A 15,985-nucleotide genomic window follows, 5' to 3' on the forward strand; every position below is an offset into this window, starting at 1 on the left:
ATGAAAAACTGTTCTGTGTGGAGGTAAGATGAAAAGGGTATGAAGTGGTACAGCTCCTAACAGAGGAAGATCTGTCAGAGAAATCTAACACCTCTTTTTTGTAAGATCCCTGACTTCTTGGAGAGGATACATGATTAGAGCTGATCCTCTTGTAACTTAGAAGTCATATAATGTGTAATGTGATTCCATGTGAAAACCAGAGGGATGTTGTTCTGACAATTGATGTTGAATTGACAGGATTGAAAATATGAATGTCATAAATTGACAGGATGTGTCAAATGGGGATAGAACTTGATGACCAAGGGATGATATATTGGAACTATGTAAGTAGTGGAATTTGTCAGGACCAGTTTTGAGATTTAGTATTTCCATTAAAGTCATTTATCCATTCCTACTTCTCGTGCCAATCTCATGGTATTCATCAGTTGTCAGGCATCACTAATACAAGAGAAAGTTTTGCACAGAGCAAAGTTGAGACAGTAAGACATGACCAATAGGAACAGAAGTTGTATTAAAGAGCATTAAAAGAACTGTAACACCTAAGGATGACAGACCTATCAGAGCTAGCAATGGAGATCAGTATGAGGGTAACAAGTACACTGTTGTTGCCCTGCTAATATTTTTCTTTACAGAAGTAAGGGGGTATTAACTTCTTCTGGTACTGGTGAAAGCTTACCTGAAAAACTGCATATAGTTTCTATAACTGACCCTCAAGCGAAAAAGGACATTTAGAATAAAAGAGGTCCAGGAACTGATTCCTGGAACTCACAGAGGTCTTGTTTGATCTGGGGAAACAAAGCATGGAAAAGGTTGCTCTTCACAAAAACGAGTGCAACAACACAGGTGGGTAAAAAGAGCTTTTTAAGCTTGAGGTTTAAGAACAAATGGGTATAAACTATCCAAGAATAAACCTAATCTGGAAATTAGAAAAGATGGTTCCTAAGCAACGGAGGCATAGGAGTCTGCAACAGCCTTCCCTTAGGAGCAGTGGAATAAGGCTGTCTTTAAGATGGAGCTGATTAGCTTATATAAGGGGGAGGGGGAGGGGATGTAATGTAGTTTTCCACCCTACCTTGGGATTTAAACTGCTTGACCCGGAATAACTGTTTGTTCCCATGATTCCAGTCTTTAACTAAAGATGATACAATAACATGACCAGATACTGCCCAGACACCACTGGGTACATGGGTGGGCTCTTCCTTGGACAAATGCACCAGTTCCATTCTGAGATATAGAAATGCTTGGATCAGGGGATAATAAATGTTAGACAAATAGAATATTTTAAATATTGTTTAATAGAATATGCTACATTCTGTTTTTTCTAGTGGCTATATATTGAGTTTTACCTTAAGAAACCCCAAATCAACACAGCATAATTCAACAGATTTCATAATGAATCATGTATTGTTTTCTTGTCCTTCTGTTCCGTGTGATTGAAGGGAGCTGCCCACAGCACGTGCACAGCTATGTCATTGTCTTCATATTTTTCTGAGAATTCTCCTTTGAGCTGCTTAAAAATAACTCCCATTGGTGCAAGCTAAAAGGTTGATGTGGTGAAAACACTCTATACCATGTTGCTATGTGTTGCCCAGTTGTTCCTGTGTTCCTGTTGTCTTAAAACACAGTCCATCTAATGAATTTGGAATATTAATTTTTGAGGAAGCATTGTGCTTTTGATTGCACTAATGAGAGACAGTCCTGTATCTCTGCCTTTTAGAAACGGATGGTTTTAAAGGAGACTTGACAAAGAAAAGGGTTCTACTGTGTTCTCGGTGACAAAAATATACTAATTGGAAAATTGAGAAATTAATGTTGCCTAAGGTTGCAATATTTTTCTAATTTATTCAATTGTTAAGACATGTTAAATCATGATTTAGTTCCTGCTGAGGTATTTCAGACCCAGGAGGGTACTTGTAAACACTCATTTGTTCAATTGTTTCATCTATATCAGTAGCTTGTATTGCTGGATGTGGTTTTTGTATGTGCAAAAATACAGTAACTGCTTTGTATTTTTCTCTTCTCTGTCTCTGCTACTTACTTGTTCTAAATGTTCATCTAGAAAGCTTCATTTTAGGAAGGAAGTTCAAGCCTGGAAAGTAGTTTGGATAGGACAGGTTAGAAATTTAATGATGTTTGAAAGGTTCCTTCCTGACTGTGCTTAATGTGTTTTATTGACTTCCCTTCAGCTGTCAGTTGAATTTCCTGTTGATTTTTTGGTCTAAATAATTGCCAAAGCAGTGTCTAGCCCACTCTATTTTTCTTTATTCATAAATTTAACAGTATTCTAATGTTTTTAAAACTAATGTAGAAGACTAAGGACCAGATCTTATCCCTTAAATTGCTGTATTCACACACAATGATTAGTATGAATGGTAAATAATTACATGGGTATAATGTCAATGACTTAAATGGTACTTTGCACATGTTTAAGTGTTAGTGTTAGCTAAGTTACATCCCTAAATACAACTTTTGGAGAACAGTGATTGACAGTTAAATAATAGTTAATACTTTAAAGCTTGAGTAAGTGTTCATTGTTATATGAATATTGACTAAATTGCATTTAACCTATTTTATTATTTAGACATTCTGTCTTGTCATTTATTGTGGAACAGGTGTGGACTAGAGAGAGTCTCATGTATTAATATAAAAAACCTGAAGTCTGAAACTGTTAGTCAGTAGACTCCAGAGCATGGATGACTTAGCAGATGCCATCTCAAGGCTCTTCTAATGAGGAGAATTTATTAATACTGGCATTTTGAAATAATGTATTAATATGTGTGCAATAAGAAAACTGTACAAGGTGATTATCTTGACTTTTTATTCTTAAATTATGTTTTTCAATTAGACTGTGTTGGATTTGTCATGGTAACTCTAAAGGTGTCAGATTAAAATAATGTTATTGCCTTGGAGTAACAGATATAATTACTGGAAAAGTCAAACAGTTCTTTTCTTCTAATTCGTTTAATGCACACAACATTGGATATGTAACAGTTTCCTGCTTCTGGTGAGCAAGGTAATATATTTCTTAACTGATAATATACTATTAAACACCAGAGAAAAGAAAAAGCTTTCTGGCTGTATATTAATTTTTAGATTATTTTGTTTTCTTTTTAATTTTTTCATCTGTCAAAAATGAAGTGGTGTATTGCTCACTTGTCTTAAATTGAAATAATCTTTTATTTATTGTTTGGTCTAGAATAGCATTCCCTGCTGATGTGGCCTATGCTATAACTAATTCTGAAAGAGATGCAGTCAATGTTGGAATAATTTGTGTTTTCAGCAGTGTGTTTAGATCTGGCATTTTGGTCTCTTATTTTATGAGTCATGTCAACTTTTTAAAAGTATTGTGTCTTGTTAGCTGGTGCCACTTTTATTAAAATAACTGTTCTTAGAGGTAATTTTTCATGTTGACACTGCCTCACAAACACATAAAATCTTTACTGTTTTATAAAATGAAAATGCATGTTGCTGTGCAGCTTGATCTTTGTAGGATAAATCAGTCAAATTGTATTTCCCCCTCTTCCCCCAAAGACGAGAGTGAATGTATATCCTTTCCAAGACTTGTTGTTTTAGATCAGCATCCCTGTGAAAAGATGTTGAGGTGTGGCTGGTGGGGAGGGTCTGTAGCACCTGCACACAACAGGTTGGCAACAGAGAGACACAGTGCAGGGACTGGACAATGGGCGGTTTGGCTTTTGTTACCATCAATTTCTTCCTAGGTTATGGACGTTCTAGATAATGGAAATAAGTTCAGTTAATTTGAGATAAGTCTTGTGTAGCTTGCTCGAGACTTGGAGGAGAGCAGGAGACTTGAGGGTGATATTGAGAAAGTTCAGGGGTAAGGTTGGTAAGACACTCATAAGTAAGAGTAATTTAAGCTGGTAAGATATATTGCTATTGTGTGTCATTGGATATCTTCATCAAAACCATCTGAATTTTATCAATGTTGATAGAGCTTCAGGGGATTAAAAGGGTGGAAATGAAATACTATCTGTCTATTGTTAGCTGATAGATTTATGAAGTTCTGTAGTGTCTGGTACTAATAGGAAATAAAATAGTGGGCACATATGATGAAGGAGAGAAAATGAAAGTTGGTTTAGTTTGGAGAAGACAGATGAGAAAAACCAAAATAAATAGAAAAATATATTGCTCCAGTAAGGTCAGAAACAGGTTTAAAAATCTGGATTGCCTTATACAGGGGATTTCTGTAAGATTTTTTTACACATATTATGTTTACACACTTTTTTTAAAAGTCACATTCTGTCTTAGCCCATGGCGCTTTCTGCTATGAAGTCTTGTTACAGTCAAGAGCTTAGCACAGTGCAAAATAAGATTATACTTTTTATATCAGTTATGCTTGGATTGTTAGAACATACGTAACTTTCATCACGGTGTGAAGCAAAAATTGACGCATTGCTGCAAGAGTGTGTGTTATTCTGTTCTTAAAACTGCACACAGACCATTGTTAATCAGGATATTTGGCGAGTTAAACCATTAGTATGAATTTGGCAGTTTTTGCCCCTTTAGACAAAGTTTTGACATTTGCGTATAAAATCTCAAATGGTTTTGACTCAGAGAGCTACAGAAAGTCTCTGTATACAAAAAAAGAACACAGAATCACTTCCTAATAAAATCAGGGCAGTTGACTAAATAAACATCAGGCTTAATATTTAAATGTTAGAATTGCTGGGCTTGTTTTGGTTTAAAACAAAAAAAAAGCTTTAAGATCTGAATCTTCAAATTTCTAGGTTCAAAGTAGGTGAAATTGAATGGCCAATGTAAATTACATATATCTTGTGTGGGGGCTTCTGAGACAGACTTCATGGAATATACTGGTTTCTGGATATGCATAGAAAGGTAACTGTTAAAAATGGGATAGTAAATGTTATTAATAATGGGGCCCTATAGAATCCATTTTGGTAAGATTTCTGTTGTATTTCATAAGCTTTGTTAGATGCCTTGTTACTGAACGACTGACAAAGTGGGAGTTGCTTGGGGCCCAATATGCATTTAAGTTTGTTGATGTGTTAGATCCTATTGAAATCCCTCGAGGGCATGAACTTCTGTGGAACAGATGTGATTGCAGGTTTGCATTGGCAGGGCTTGTTTACAAGTTCCCTCCCCTGCTCTCTCTGGCAGCTCCCAGCATGGCCACACAGACAGATGTAGACTCAGCCTGTAGGCCAGCCCGGTGTGGAGATGGCTTCCCACAAGGAAGAGTGAAAATAATACTGTGCTCTGGAGAAAGCATGATACACTTAAACTATATGGAAAGAAAGACTTAAGGAGTAGATTTTTGTACATATAAAATACTACTGTTATAAAAACGAATACCACAGTTCAGCTTTAATGCAAGTGATTATTGTTTCCATTTGACACAGTTGCTTGACTCATCTCCTTGGAGAGCTGCTTACCAATTTCTAAGGTTTTGTTGAGATCAGTTGAACTTCACGTGGGCAGAAACTGCTGGCCTGTATCCAGCTGCATGCTGTTTGGGAAATCTCTTTAAAAGCTGGGTTTAGAATTCTGGCTTTGAATGCTGCATACATGTCATGGTACTTTGCAATTTTTTATGCCAGTAGCCTCTCAGTGAACTTGAAAGAACTGCACATACATATTTTGGCAATAAAACAGTGGCAGTTTGGTTTCTAGAAGGAGTTTGTTTTATAGCCTGGGTCAGGAATGAAAGTATTTAGTGCTGTGTGAATTATTCAGTATCTTTGTCTGACTCCCAATATCTGTGTAGCCTTGATGTTCATTATTTTAATTTAAATTTCTGTTTCTGGAATTATAAGCCCTGTGCTGGTTGGGAATGGTTTTTAGAACATAGTGAGGAAAAGTCTTTGGTCACTACTAGTCGAACATAAATAGGAGTACTGGTACTGTATTTTTAGAAGTTTTCTATGTATTGGTGGTAGTAAGGTTGAAGGATGGGAGTACATCTTGTCTGTGGGTAGAATAGATGTTGCTTGGATAGGGAACAGAATAAAAAAAACAATAGAAGTGGTATTATAGCTAGTGGAGGTATTTTTAAGAAAACCAATAACAAGATGTATATAGAAACAATGGATTTTCTCCTATTAATCTTCAAATGTTTGTCAACTAAAATAATCCCTGCCTAAAGATAGTGTTTAAAATGAACATTATCCATCCATGATCTGGAAGCAGGATTATGTGTTGAACAGGAGCCTTTTGTGTTTTACACTGGGACTTGAATTCAGTAAGTCTGCAGTGCCCAGAAGCACAATTTCAGTTTTGTTCTTTTGGGTTTAGTAATGATTTAAAATTAGTTTTGTAGAACATTAAAGCCCTGCAAAATTGTTGTGATCTTTGGATACTTTGGTGTACATGCCTATCTTTAGGTAACGTTTGGGGATGAACCTTAACAGAGGTCTTGTGTGCTTGGGACTGGCGCTCTCAAAGCTGTTTGTGTGTCAAAGAGAAGAGGGAGAGTTGATGTGCATCTCTTGGGGTTTTGGAGTCATGGCTGAAAACACACCCAAAATGTAAATACATCCAGCCTGGCCTCTTCAGGGAAGGCAGCCTTTCTGCTGGGGCAGCTTTGTACCAGCAGAGTGTGAGTTGTTGTGTCAGTTTACTTGGGTTCTGGGTGTGCAAGGCTCGACAGCCATTCTGGTCCTTGTCCTGCAGCACAAAAGGAATCTCTGTGCCATGGTTGGTGCCTGTCCTTCTGTGTTTTGTGCATGCTGCCTTGTTCTGTTCAATCTTCAACCAAATAACATAATCCGCTGCAGACCAGGAAGGTCCTGGTTCAAAAGAAAAGAAATAGATCCAGTAGAAAACACGAGAATGGGTGAGATTCCTGCAATGTTAAAATATGGGATGCTTCTGATTCTGAAAGTGGCTTCACTAAAATGGCCATTAAACACAGTGTTTACATGGTTTGCAGTGACTGGAGAAACTAGACTGCTGCTTTTCTTCCCAGATATAATTCTGAAACCCTGCAGAGCAGAGTAAATAGCATCTTTTTGCTACTATCAGGTGGAAACAATGAGAATCTGAGCTAGAAGAGAAATTCTGGGTTTGCTTGAAGTTAATTTATGCAGCCATATTTGGTTGGGTAGTACTTGCCTGACAAGGGAGACTGCACAGTCAGGAAGATGGTTTTTTCATGGTGTTTCATCTGTTACCATGTGGGTGTACATTACCCTTGAGGTTTACCCAGAAGTAGGAAACTGCATAATTTTGGGGCGGGGGAGCACATTAACACTTGCCTGTGAAAAAGAAAAAACATAGATAAGCTGCTCCTAAAATAGAGTTTGTAAGGGTTTCTTGACATACTATATATTTCCTAATTTCCTATATTTCCATACATATATTTCCTAATGTGGAAAGAAGAACAATCTAATGCAGGAAAATGAGTTCTAGTAACACTTTAATAGTTGATATGTTTTAATCTGCAGGTTAAAGTCATTAGGAACATTCTGAGAGATGGAGAAGAGAATGCTCTTGACTTTGGGAGCTGAGCAATGACAGGAACTTTGTCTTACTGTCACTTCTGAGACTTGTATGGAGATAGTGTTAACATCCTTTGTATAGGGCATGTATTTTAAACACTTTCCATAAATGTTTAGTGTAAGGTGGATAAAAGATGGTTAACCACTGTCTTCCTAAAAAATTTCAGCTACCTGAAGGATTTACAAATGTCCAAATTAAGCACTGTGCAAAATAATTTTTTTAAACTTGAATAAGCCTGGCTGTTAGCTGTCTGTTTGGAAATAGAAAGACTATACATATGTGAGGTTCACATTTCAAAGCTGGTTTTATGTGCAAGTGCTGTATAAAATCTCACATGGAAGGTTTATGTCAAGACTAATACTTAGGTTTGCATTCTTCAGAGATATTAGTTTCCTCCTGCATACAGGCTTTTTAAAACTGTCCAATTCTACTGTGTTAAGAGAATAAATTGTGTCATAATTTGTGTCATTTTCTATTTTTCCCTCCCCCATCAGAACTGGGAAGTGCTACAAAAGAACTGGGGGATGCCACTTAGAAAAATCCAAGTTGAACATGAAGGAGAAAGTAATGAAAAATTCAGCATCTCCGTTGCCTTCATCTGCCTGATTCAAGCCTGCTTGAAATCTCTAGTCTTCATATTAAGCTTTTATGTTATTTAGGTACTTTAATTCACTGTCCTCTTGCTTGAACTGGTTAACACACCCATCCACAACATTTGTGCTGCTTATATATCAAACCTGCTGGTTCCAGCATAATGCCTGCATACTCTGTAATCATGTAGCAATTTCTGAGTTATTTGGATACTCTGCCAGAAAAAAATGGCAGCATTCATGCATCTAGTAATGAATATTCAGGTTAATTCCATCTTAAAAATCTGAACTAACCAGTCTCATAATAATGCAGGGTTTTTACTTGTGAGGCATGTGCTGTAGGATCTTTAAAGTTGTAGGTATATCAGTCATGAATTCATCTATGAACTTGAATTTCTCCTTTTGTCAGTTTCTAAGTGGCGGCACATTCTGTTACTTAGCCTCTTCATCCTTCTGTGTGTGCTTTACTAATCTTCTTCACTAATTCGTTATGTTTTTCAGGAAATACAGTTATAAATTCATAGCGTTCTTGAATTTGATGATGAGGGGTTATTTTATAATTTTGAGTAGCAGCAACTGCTGCCAGAGTACACTTGAGATTTATGATGTCCTTGTCTCACAAATCTATCAACAAAATGCGATACTGTATTAAACAGGAGAGGTTTAGTCTACCTCTGATTCAGGTAAAAATGGCATAATGAAGTATAGGATCTTAAAAAAAAAAAAAAAGTGTGTAAGTCAAAATCTCTGAATAGTAATTATCAGTGTTCATGGATAGGCAAGGTACTTTTATTGTGTTCCAAAACTGTGTATCTCAGAGCAGGAGCAGAGGAAAACACAAGCAGAGTTAATGATTGTGGTGCCTTACCATCACAAAATTAGCTATCATTTCATACAGTCTAACTTTAGTGACACTGTTCCTTACTGTAATCTGTAAGGAATATACTAATACCTTTTCAGCCTGGAAAGCAAAACTGATTTGCTTATGCACCCTTTGTTTGCCCTTGCCTGAATAGGAACTTCTTGTCTCCAAATCAGGATGTGTAAGAGCTTAAGTAAGATCTGTTATTAAGGTTTAACAATTTCTGATGAATGAAGAAATTGAACTAGAATATTTAAATTTTGCAGTCCTTTTTTCAGAACTCTTTCGTAAAACCCACAATCAGAATAAACTGAAAATCAGAATCTGATGATTCACATGCTTGATTTTTATAGTTTCAGTTTGTTAGTAGACTTTCTTGATTAAAAAAACCCCAAAACCTTCACTCTTTTTTTATGTGACTCCAGTAGGTCTAGACTGACATTCAGATATCTTGTGGATAAAACCCCCATATGGAGTATTTTTCTACTCACCTTTTTTAAACATTCCAGCTTCAGCTTCTTACAATTAATAATAAATGGAATATTTTTCATTTAGGTGTGGTCTTTTTCCATGTTAGAGGTGAGATGAACAAGCTGAGTCTTGGTGTCTTTTTTCTTGTGTGTCCATAGGTGGTTCAGAGGGGGATTCTGGGCAAGCCACCTTCACAGTTACTGTCTGGGAGATTTGTATGCTCAGACTGGAGTGTGGAGCTCCCCTTAACAGTCCATCATAAATTCTATGGCTGATTTGAACCCTTGGAATACAGTACTTTTAGATTTGCTCTAACATTCTTGAGGCAATTGTATTTAAAACTGAAATTACCTGGTCTGAGGTTTTTGTATCTGATCAGTTTAAGAGTTTATCCAAGACATCTTCTGTTCCAGAGGGTAGTACCCAAATGAGTAAGTTAACAGATTCTTCATTCCAGATTCGGAATTTTTTTCAGAGTTTAACCTAAATTAACATTTAAAAAACCCATCCAAACCCATAAAATAGCTCTCATGCTTGCACAAAGTAAAAACATAGCTTTAACAAGTCTAAGGTGATTTTTTACTATTTGTATGTAACTGAGGGGAAAAGAGTAATTAATTTTCTCTCCCCTGTAAGTAAATAATGATAGAAAATGTCATCCAGCTGTTCTGGAAGAAGTTACTGTTGCAGAGTAGTTCAAAGGGTTAAATGACATTGTTCTGTTCATTGCCAACATGCTTCAGAAATCTCATCTCTTGCTATTCAGTTTCCATGAAAAATAACTGGATCCTGGCCAAAATGGGGCCGCTTTGCCTATGCACTGCTGCATTCAGTTGATCCTTTATACATCATGATACTGATAATTTAGATGTGAATAACTTAAAGTTACTGAAATTTCTTGCATTTTTAAAGTATCAGGAAAGTATCTGTTCCTGTTGAAAAATGGGTTTTAAGTTCTTCTGTCTTTTGTAGGAGCTTTTGTTAGTCACAGTGCATTTTGAAAGATTGACAATGGTGAGCATTATAGTTATTTTATATTTTAAACATAAGTTTTTCAGGTCTTTTGTATTTGTGATAGCATTGGGTATATATGCGTGGGATCCGTTTTTTCCCTAGACACTAATCTAGTATGACCTTCTCGAAAAAATCTAACAAACATTTTATAAGATTATATTTTCACATCTTATTTTAGAGTGTCCAGTCACCTTTATTTAAAAAAGGGGTCTGCTGTATAGGTAATGCCATCAGAAAAAATGTAAAACCTTATGGGTAAAGTGAAACAATGCTGTTGTGATCATATTGCATACTGGAGGGGCTTGTTCATTTTGCTGAGCCTTGAAGTCAAAAGAAAATCTTGAGAGAGGGAGAAAGCTTTTCTTTCACCTCATCCCTGCACCTACAGCAGCATGTTTTAGCCAGCTTGAAACTGATGCTGTGTGTAGCATTCAAAGGATCTCTGGAGTCTTCTGCCTTCTTCTAAAGCTGCTTCTGAGCTGCACAGTTCTCATGCAGAGCTGCAGCCTCTCCATTGCTGTGGGAAGAACCTGTGATGTGTCCTCTTCCTCTTTAACTGCTCTGTCAGAAGCACCCCCAAGTTCACAGTGGACAAGGCAAAACCTTATCCTCAATCACAGGTTCTGACCTAGTTCTCATTGCTGTCTAAAACCACCAGTGCAACCACTGCACATCTCTCTGCAGCTGCTGTTCTGTGAAGCAGCAGTGGAGGATTGTTCTCTGTTAAGTGCAGATGGCTTTCCTTCTGGGGACTGTGTGGAGTACACTAATGGAATTTGGGTTCTTTCATGGCTTAAGGGTGTTGTTTCTTATGAAAATCTGATTACAGATGCTTTTACATGGAAATTATGGACATTTTCTTACCTGATTAATTACACTGGCAAATTAAACATCTAATTTCGCTTTAGTACATTGGTGACTTTCTTTAAGAAACTTATGTGTACATTTGTGTCTTTTCACAAATCCAGTCTTGGAATTAGAAGTCTAGCAGCTTTTATAGCTTTGGTTTAAGGCCAGTGTTCATTTTTGGGTCAGACGTGCTGATGCTCTAGGATAAAGCTGGGGCCCTGCCCTTGGAAAGCTGGTGATCTGATTTGACCTGTGTTCAAAAATCTCAGGGCAGTGGCTTACTGGTGTGTTTGGTGTGAGGCTTGGGAAGTGCATGTGGGTTCACAGAAACCTAAAAATAAGCAGTATTTGGGTTAAACCTGTTTATTTGTATGGACTAGTGACCCTGATGGCAAAATATCCATTTATTATGGTACTGCTGCCACTATCCATGAATTTTAATAGTGTGAAAATATTTTACAATTGTCTTAGTACTAAGTACTACCTTACTTTACTGTCTTTACATTTTCTTAGTACTGTTTCTGCCCAAGTATAGGATGAAAGTGTAAATTAGTGACTTGACTCACTCTTGTGCAGTACTGATCAGCGTGTGTAGCTGAGTCTCTGTGACATCAGTGGTGAATTTTATTGTCCCAATAAAGCAGGCTGCAAAACTACTTGGCACCAATGTTTTCTGTTCAACAAATTGTTAATACGGCATGGAGTGATAGTGTCTGCAGTGCAACCCTTTTTATTATACAGGCTGTTAAACTTAACATTTAAAAAACATTAACCTGAGCAAGTCAGTTTCCATGGAGTAAACTGCTAAATGCATCAAAGAAGCCAGTGATACCCACAAAGGTATTTTGAAACTTTTGTTGGTATTGTAGCTGAAACTTCTTGGGTAAGGTATGCCTGAATGATTTGTGAATGTGCATTTTGTGCTACTGAAGCTCATTAAAAAATAGATATTCTACCTGTTCTGACAGAAAATTTATCCTCATAGCAAGTCTGATCAGTTTGACCTGAGTGTAGCTATGAGAATGATTAAGGAGGATTTTTGGTTCTGTTGCAGTCTGACATTCAGTCTCCAGCTGTTACCAACCTACCAGCAGAGGAAGGTGTTACAAAAAAAAAAAAAGGTGCTGGAAAACTGGAAATGCATTGGAAGCTGCAAATAACATGAACATGTGCCTGTGGAACTTATTTTTCGCAAAGCCTAAGAAGGAAGGGCAGATTTCAGAGCAGATTCTGATCTCAGTGTAGACAGGTAGTAGAAGGTATTCTAGGAGTTGTATTAAAACGTGTTATACAAAGGTTTTTAAAGCAAAGTTATTGACTCAGTATTGTATGTATGTGGTTAGGAAATTTCCGTCTCTGTTCAAGGGCAAATGTGTCTGTTATTCACTCCCAAGTGTTAAATGTATCCATACTTTCTTTAGGAGGACTGAAAGGCCCTGTCACCTCTGTGACCAGTAAATCTTTCTGGTTCACAGAATATGTCAAGCTACTGGTCCTGCAAGTTACACTTCTACTCTCCAGATTGTTTTTGTAGCTCTTCTGTGAACTCTGATATTTCATGTCTTTATTGAAATGGGTGAAATAATATTCTGGTAATTTTTATTTATTTCTTTTTTAAGTTAAGGAAGGAAGGTAATTTTTCTGCTTCTATTTTTCTTAGATTTTACTATTACAGTTGAACAACTGGCCACAGGATAATCTTGGCAACTTCTGTGGTAGTGATCTGTGACAGATCCTGAATTTGCTTCTAATTTTGCCTTTTCAGCATTGAGTATTTCTGGCATAATTTTTGTCTCCATTTGTACTTCTTTGAATTAGCTATGTTAAAATGAGTTTTATGATATTACACTGTCATTAAGTAAAAAAACACAGAATCAAGAAACGGACTTGAATTGGGATTCAGATTTCTGAAATAAAATTGCAGGCAAATCAGCTTCACTAGTATTTGGCAGTGTAATTATGAGGACACATTTGAGGGGTTCTTTAAGTGCAGGTTTTAATCTCAGTGTTGGGAGTAGCTTCATAAAATTTATCTGAAAACCAGGAGACTGCTCTGAACAATAACACTCAAGCCCATGTTTTTCACTGAGCTATGAAGAATTATTTCTGGGGCTAATAGACACCGAAGTAGTGGAAAGAAGTGTCTCCACTGCCATAACCACCATTGGTGCTCCTCTGATAAGAGACAATGGAAAAATATATGATGAACCTGCAGAATCCATACTTGCACTCTGTGTTTGAAGAAATGCATAAGATACTGGTGAAATTCCTGTTTTGTCATTTGCATGCAAATTTTGTGATACATTTGTCAAACTCGTAAGAGTTTCAGCAGAAAAGCTTAGGGTGTCTTGGTTTAAGATAGTTATTTAGAGACTTTCTTTGTGTTTTATGAACTGTGTGACATTTTATGTTTTCTGTTATCACTTTCCATAATCTTTCATGAGTTATGCACTGAACACTTCCAGAAATGCTGTATGAGAAACGTATGGAACTAGTAGATAAGTCTCTGAGTCAAAGAAGTGAAAGCAAGGTAATTTTGATGTTCAGTTAATAAGTGGGGTTGAAACTATTAGTTGTTTGCAAAATCTTTTTTGCTACAAATTGCAGTTCTGTTGTGTTTTTTTCATAAACTGCTTAGCAGGAAATTGGAGAAAGAAATGATTTAAAGAGGTTAAGTTAAAAGGCTGGGAAGAAACCAGGGACCTTGTCAATAGGAGATATAAGTTAACAGTTTGAAGAGGATTTTTTAATCTTTATTTTTTAATCATAATTTTAATTTTTAGATTTGGATTCCTTTCCATTTTTAATTAACTTGGAATTAGCTGTTAGTTGGAAATTTAGTCTTTCCATCATAAGTTAATAAATCATGTTAGAGTTTAACGGGAAAATTGTATCAATGGTGAGCACAGGCTGGAACTGTATCTTCCACTGAGGGGAAGAATAGCACAGTGTGCTGCTCTGTTCCTCCCTGTGCGTCATTCTCAGCTTCCTGCAGTGTCTAATCTCAGGGATACAATGCTTTTCCAGGTCAGGGAGGAGAGTTAAATGATTACTGTTTCTAAAAGTTTCATACTTTTGGCCTTTTAAATCCTTTATTACAATCAAGGAAATAACCTCTCTGTATTTTAGCTTTTTGATTTTAATGATGGCTTTTCTCCTCTTTTGTTTGCAAGGACTGAATTATGAATTCTGATCCATGTATACTGAAACTTCTGCGCAATTTAGACAGCTGTCTTCAACAAATATCTCCACTGAATCTGCCCACCTAAATTCCAGCATAAATCTTAGGTGGCTTTTGCTAAGTAGTATCACAGAACATAAAACAGCCCAGGTTAAAAGGGATCTCAAAAGATAATCTGAGCCAACCTGCTGTGGAAATGGGGGCCTAAATGGGATTATCCAACACCCTGTCCAGTTGTGTCTTGAATAGCTCCAACTGATGGGGATTCCACCATTTTCCTGGTGAAAACATTCTAGTGATTGTTTTCAGTGTAAAAAAAGTCCTATATCAAGGTGAAACCTTTTCTGGTGCAAATTGCAGCTGTTACCCTGTGTCCTCTCCGTGTGGCTCCTTGTAAAGAGAGAGCCTCCATCCATTTTGTAGCCAGCCTTTAAATTCTGCAAAAGTGTGATGATGTCACCCCAAGCATTCTCTTCTTCAGGGAGAAAAGACAAGACCAAACAACTCCTTCAGGCTTTCCTCATAGAGTAGGTTCTACAGTCCTTGATCATCCTCATGGCTTTCATTTTGACCTTCTCCAGTCTGTCTGTGTCTTTTCTTGTACTGTGGAGACCACAGCTGGACACAGGAGAGCTCCAGGTATGGCCTGACGAGCTCTCAGTAGTTTGGGGTGGTCACATCTCTCATCTCTGCTGGTGGTGCCCCTATGGGTGCAAACCAGCATCTGATTTGCTTTCATTGCTGCAGCAGCTTCACTGCTGAGCCCTGTTTAGCTCCTGTTGTGCACCAGGACCCCCAGGACCCCCTCAGCAAGGGATCCCAGCCTGTGCCAGGATCCTTGGTGTCATCACTTCTGCAGGACCTTGCTCTGGTCTCTGTTCAGCTCCACACTCTCCTTGCCAGCTCGCAGTTCCAGCCTGTATTGGTTTGTGAGATGACTTTCCTTGCTGATCCATCCACCTCACCACCCAGGGTGCTATCACCAGCAAACCTGGTGACGGTGCTCTCAGACCCCTCATCCAGATTATTTGTGGTGATGTTGAAAAGCGAGTCTCAATATCATTTTCTGGGGATGCCCCACTTGTGACAGGCTGCTAGCCTAAGTTAATACTATTGACCAGCATGTTCTGAGTGCATAACACAGTGTGGGCCTGTTTCCTGTCCGTTTTTCAGGCCACTAGCTGATATCTTGCTGGTTTGTCCAGGAGAAGTGGAAGGTTTTGCTGAAGTTTGTTAAACAGTATCTGCTGCTCTGCCCGTGTTGATAGAAACTATTATTTTGTTGCAGGTGATCGGGTTGGTCTGGCACGATTTGCCTGTCGTGAAACAGCTCTGGCTTTTCCCAGGCACCTGCTTCATTCAGTTTTGGTAAAGCTAGACAGCAATTACTGTTTTACAACGTGGTGCAGTTATCACGGGGGCTCCTTAACACAGAGACAGGTGTTCTCTTAACACAGCAGCTAAACCTGGTTTTTTAATGTAACTTTGGCATCACTCACTTCCCATTGTGTTAGGCCTCTGATTTCAGTGTTTTAAAGA

The 15,985-nt window shown here is 37.6% G+C and overlaps 1 protein-coding gene across 50 annotated transcripts in view; it reads left to right on the forward strand.

Annotated features, from left to right (window-relative positions):
• The window catches only part of ADD1 (adducin 1), a 61,100-nt gene that overhangs the window by 9,248 nt on the left and 35,867 nt on the right, over positions 1–15,985 (forward strand). For 2 of the 50 annotated variants that reach the window (XM_023925593.2, XM_086889462.1), the window contains exon 1: positions 2,988–3,013. The exons of the other annotated variants lie outside the window; for them this stretch is intronic. The gene's annotated coding sequence lies outside the window, so the exon portion shown is untranslated. Of the gene's footprint in view, positions 1–2,987; positions 3,014–15,985 lie in introns of those variants that run through there. 50 annotated transcript variants of the gene reach the window in all.

This window comes from Cyanistes caeruleus, chromosome 5 (assembly GCF_971803275.1).
Source record: "Cyanistes caeruleus chromosome 5, bCyaCae1.hap1.1, whole genome shotgun sequence".
Lineage (NCBI taxonomy): Eukaryota > Metazoa > Chordata > Aves > Passeriformes > Paridae > Cyanistes > Cyanistes caeruleus.